The sequence below is a fragment of the Natrix helvetica genome (genome assembly GCF_964273705.1).
Source record: "Natrix helvetica genome assembly, chromosome: Z".
In the NCBI taxonomy this organism is placed as follows: domain Eukaryota; kingdom Metazoa; phylum Chordata; class Lepidosauria; order Squamata; family Natricidae; genus Natrix; species Natrix helvetica.
The window spans coordinates 8,186,712-8,192,711 of NC_138554.1; positions in this window are offsets into that span (position 1 = coordinate 8,186,712).

The following is a 6,000-nucleotide window of genomic DNA, read 5'->3' on the forward strand; positions in this document are numbered from 1 at the left end:
TGGGAATCAGACACGCCCTCATCGCGCCATTCCATCCAGCGTCCAATGGTCAGGCAGAAAGAATGGTGCGGTTCGCGAAAGAGGCCCTCGCCAGGATGGGCCCGGGGGATTGGCAAACACGCATTGACCATTACCTCCTCATTCAACACATTACCCCGAGCGCAACGACGGGTAGAAGCCCCGCTGAACTACTAATGGGTCGCCGCCTACGGTCTCACCTGGACAGGCTCCACCCGAATTATTCTACCTCGGCTCCCCCAGACTCTACAAGTAAGGTCAGATCTTTTAGAGAAGGAGACACTGTTTATGCTCAAAATTACACAGGGGGGACATTGTGGATACCGGCGAGGGTCATTGGCATCATGGGCCCTCGATCGTATTTGTTAGAGCTTGAAGATGGGCGGAATTGGAGAAGGCACATCGATCAGCTTCGAGGTCGCCTAGCACAATCCAACTTACGGGATGAGGGCGAAAGTTTCCTGTCCACAGAAAGACAACCGCAGGGAAACTTCATCCCAGGAAACGACGACACCGGCGAGCTAAGCGGGGGACAGGACATCACGCACGCAGCTGAGCAACCCCCCGTCATCACAGCCGCTGAGCAACCCCCCGTCATCGCAGCCGAACAAGATACCAGGGAAAAGAGCATCGAAAACGCAAGACCTCCAGAAACAGAAAAAGCACCCGATCCTGCAACCACTTCAAACCAACAGGAAACCAGTCCTGCAAGTACTTCAACGCAACCTGAACTCCGACGTTCCTCCCGAGCAAGACAAACACCCACCTACCTAAAGGACTATGTCACCTACCGCAACGTCCCATCTAGGAGGGGAGGGGTGTTAGATATTAGCATATATCGAGATAAGTCTTCCCTCAGGTCCGCTCCTACAGCGGGAAACAGGTATTCATCTGATTGGTCAATGGGCGTGCCTCATCCCTATAAAAGGGGAACCCTCCGACCACAGGTTAAGCTGGATCACTACTACTACTAATAAAATGAGCTGTTGAGTTACTTCGTGTCCGCAGTCTGTCTCTCGTTGCCCAGATCTAACAGATGGAGAGAGGAAAGAGAGAAAGAAAGAAAGTGGAAAGAGAGAGAGAAACAGAAAAAGAAAGAAAGAGAGTGATGGAGAAAGAAAGAATAGAGGAAAAGAAAGAAACAGAGAAAGAAAGGAGATAAACCAAGAGGAAAAAGAAGGAAGGAAGGAAGGAAGGAAGAAAGAATAAGAGCTGAGACAGCACCTACTTGCACTGACCACCAGAGCAGAAATAAAGGCCAAAAACTTACTTGGCGTGACAACCAGCCTGGTGCCACTTCCAAAGGTGACCTTCCTGGTGCCACTGTTATACACAATGCTTTCTGTCTTAACAAATACATGTCTTCCTCCTTCTACTAGCAGCTAGAACCTTCTCTTAATCAAACTAAAGCTCTAGACTTTAGGAATTAAATGTCAAGGACTGAAGCCACTGAGAATCTGAATCAACCTTTGGACATCTGTAGGTATAAAATCATTTTCTTCATGCTCTAGTTTCTTTTTTGGATGAGTGAATCTACACTCTGGCCTTACCATCCATTAATTTCCAGGCTCTTTTCAGTGACTTCAAGACTCTTTTTTGCAATGCTCATCTAGAGGAGCATTACTTATAAAGAGGAGGGAAAGAAGGAAGGAAGGAAGATAGATGTTTTTTGATAATCACTGAGGATGCATATAAATTTGAGGTGGGATGAGCAAGGAAGGAGACCTCTTATAGATTAGATAGATAGATAGATAGATAGATAGATAGATAGATAGATGGATGATAGATAGATAGATAGATAGATAGATAGATAGATAGATAGATAGACAGACAGACAGACAGACAGACAGACAGACAGACAGACAGACAGACAGACAGACAGATAGATTTCTAGTCTTTAGGATTAAAACAGCCAAGAATCAATTCTTGGAGATCAGAAGCTTCATTTGGACATCTGAACCCACCAAATACTGTCACTAGGGATCTAGTTTCTTTCTTTGAAAATGTTAGTTAATCACTGAGGATGCATATAAATTTGGGGAAGGATGAGTAAGGAAGGCACCCTCTTATAGATATAGATATATAGAGATATATAGAGATGATAGAGAGAGAGATAGAAATATAGCTATAGATAAAGAATAATTGGCCAAGTGTGATGACCACAATAGCCAGAGCAACTTACTTGGCATGACGACCAGCCTAGTCCCTGTTCCAAAGAAAGTCTTATAATTTCCAGTGTTAGACACAATGCTTTCTGCCTTAGCAAAAACATGACTTTCTACTTCTACCAGCCAGCATAGCTTCCTTTAGAAAAGCTAAATCTCTAAACATTAGGATTAAAATGTCCAAGACTGAGTTCTTGGTGATCAAAAGCTTCATTTTGACCTCCGTAGCCATCAAATACTATCCTTAGGGATCTAGATTCTTCTTTTGAGGCATTGATGTATGCTCTAGATTGATTGGAATTTAAATTTCTTTAAAAGAAGCTATAAACTAACTGGAACTAAGATAAAAGAAGGGAAGGAAAGAAAGAAAACAAAAACAAACAAAAATCAGAAAGAAAGAAAGATAAAAGCCAGAAAGAAGGAAAAAGAAAGGAAGGAAGGAAGGAAGGAAGGAAGGAAGGAAGGAAGGAAGGAAGAAAGAAAGAAAAAGAGGAAGGAAGGAAGATTTTTTTGATAATCACTGAGGATGCATATAAATTTGGGGTGGGATGAGCAAGGAAGGCACCCTCTTATAGATATATACATATATAGCTATAGATATAGGTATAGATATAGATATAGATGATATAGATATAGAATTCTTTATTGGCCAACCGTGATTGACCACAATAACCAGAGCAACTTACTTGGTATGACGACCAGCCTAGTCTCTCTTCCAAAGAAAATCTTATCATTTGCATAGTTAGACACAGTGCATTCTGCCTTAGCAAAAACATGACTTCTTACTTCTATCAGCCAGCATAACTTCCTTTAGAAAAGCCAAATCTCTAGACTTTAGGATTAAAACGGCCAAGAATCAATTCTTGGAGATCAGAAGCTTCATTTGGACATCTGTACCCATCAAATACTGTCACTAGGCATCTAGTTTCTTCTTTGAAGGTGTGAATTCACTCTCTGCCATTTTCTATCCCATAATTTCTTCAGTCAAAGTTTTCCCTCTTATTCACCTCGTCTTCCTTCTAGCCAAGTTCTTCTAAATAGAGCTTTGATTTCTTAATAGAGGAACACAATACAGAAACCCTTCACAATGAAAAAATACAGCTTTAATTTCCTAAAGTATTTTCCTGCAATTGTGGTGGGAATAAGCTATCAAGTACACCTGCCATCAAGTTTGTTCATGAAAAGGTCCTATACATTTATTGGAATTTATTTTTTTAAAAGAAAGAGGATACTAAAATTAACTAGAACTAAGATAAAGGAATGAAAAGTTAAGAACTATGGGAAAGAGGGGAGGATGGAGGAGGGGGAAGGAAGGAAGGAAGGAAAGAAGGAAGGAAGGAGCTAAATTTCTAGACTTTATAAGTAAAATGTCAAGGATTCAGCTCCATGAAATCAGAAGCATCATTTAGAAATCTGGACGTATCAAATATTATTATTAAAGCTCTAGTTTCTTCCTTGGAAGTGTGAAGCCAATCTCTTGCATTTCTAGATTCTTATTGCCCTTCCAGTTTATTCCTGTAAATTTATTGGAATGTAATTCATTTTTAAAAAGGGAAGGGTTTTTTAATTCAAAAAGCTAACTAGAACTAAGATAAAGGAACAGAAGGAAAGAAGACAAAAAAGAAAACAATCAAAAGTCAAAAGTATAAAAAATGGAAAGAAACAGAAGGAGTTTGAGATTTCCTTTACAGAACTTTTTAATAGCTATGAAAGTCTTTTGTACACTAGAAGGGGGAAATAAACAGCCAATTGCTGCCATTTTCTATCCCAAAATTAAGACTATTTCCAGAGTCTTGTTGGTCATCCCATTTGCTCCTGTAATTTTTTGGGATTTTATTTCTTTTTCTTTCTTTAAAAGGAGTTTAAACAACTAACTAGAACTAAGATAGAGGAACGGAGGGAAAGAAAAGAAAAAAAAGAAAGCAAGCCAAAAGTATAAAAAATGGAAAGAAACAGAAAGTGTTTCTGACTTCCTTTGCAGAACTTTTTAGTACCAATTACTCTCTTGTGTAGAACAGAAGGACAAAATAAACAGCTAAAACTTACTTGGCGTGACAACCAGCCTTGTTCCACTTCCAAAGAAAACCTTAAAGGCTCCACTGCTGTACACAGTGTTTTCTCTCTTGACAAAAACTTGTCTTCCTGTTTGTATCGCCATTTTATACTTTCCTTTTGAAAAGCTAAATGAGCGAACTTTAGGATTAAAATATTAACAATGGCTGATGCAGGATTGTCAAATGTTTGATAGTTATTTCATGGCAACAAATGTAAAAGTTAACCTCAATGTTGTGCCATACCACCTATGGGCTAAAGACATGCTCTCCTGTAACCAGAATCCCGGCCTGGATTGTCCCTTTCTTGAAAGTAACTGAACAGCTTGCCTTGGAGGATCTAATTCTCAATAATTGAGAATAATTGTAAAAACAGAGACTTTTATTCTAGGAAAGCTTGTGTCCTTTGATAAATGTGTTAGTTAGGAAAGTGCATTCAGAGTACTTGTGTCAGAGTGCACAAAGGATTTGTAACATAGATCTCAGTATTGACTCACAAAATAACCTTGTCAGAAAAAGGAGAAGGAAAGAAAGCAGAAAAAAGAGAAAGAAAGAGGGAAATAAGAAAAAGAGAAAAAGACATGAAAGAGAGGGAAAGAGGGAGAGAGAGAGAGAAAGGTGGCAGAGAAAAAAGAAAAGAGAAAGAGAAATAAAAGAGGGACAGACAGAGATAGAGAAAGAAAGAAGAGAGAGAAGAAGAAGAAAGATAGGAAGAAATGAATGAAGAAAAGAACAAAACAAAGAGAGAGAAAGAATGAAAGAAAGAGGAAAGAGAGAGAGTGTGTGAAAGAAGTAAGGATAAAAAGAAAGCAACAGAGAGAAGAAAGAGAGAAAGAGAAAGAAAAAAGAAGGAAAAAAGAAGGAAAGCGAAAGAAAGAAAGAGAGAAAGAAAGAAAGAGTGAGAGAGAGAAGGAAAGAAAGAGAACAAATGAAAAAGCTGGAATCGCTTAAAATCAAAAGTCATCATTTAAAGTAATTACAAGAAGGTCTTTCATGTAGAGGCTGCCACAAGAGATGGAGAGAGAGAGAGAAAGATATGAAAGAGAGAGGGAGAGAAAGAAAGAGGAAAGAGAGAGAGAGAGAGAAAAGAAAGATATGAAGAAATGAATAAAGAAGAGAGAAAAAGAACAAAAGAAAGAGAAGGAAAGAAAGAGAGAGAGAAGGAAAAAAGAAAGAAAGAAGAGAAAAAGAAAGGAGGAAAGAGAACTAGAGAAAGTGAAAAAATAAAGAGAGAAAGAGGGAAAGAAGAAAGAGAGAGAAAGAAAAAAGAAAGAGAAAGAAAGAAAGAAAGAAAGAGGGAGAGAGAAGAAAGAAGAAAGAAAGAAGAAAGAAAGAAAGAAAAAAGAAAGAAAGAAAGAAAGAAAGAAAGAAAGAAAGAAAGAAAGCTGGAATTGTTTAAAATCCAAAGTCATCATTGAATGTAATTACATGAAGGTCTTTCTTGTAGAGGCCAAGAGATGGATGGGATCATTGGAGAGATGGACCATGCCAGATAATATGAGCTAAGACAGCACCCACTTGCACTGACCACCACAGCAGAAATAAAGACCAAAAACTTACTTGGCGTGACAACCAGCCTGGTGCCACTTCCAAAGGTGACCATCCTGGTGTTACTGTTATACACAGTGCTTTCTGTCTTAACAAATACATGTCTTCCTACTTCTACTAGCAGCTAGGAACTTCTCTTACTCAAACTAAAGCTCTAGACTTTAGGAACTAAATGTCAAGGGCTGTAGCCACTGGGAATCTGAATCAACCTTTGGACA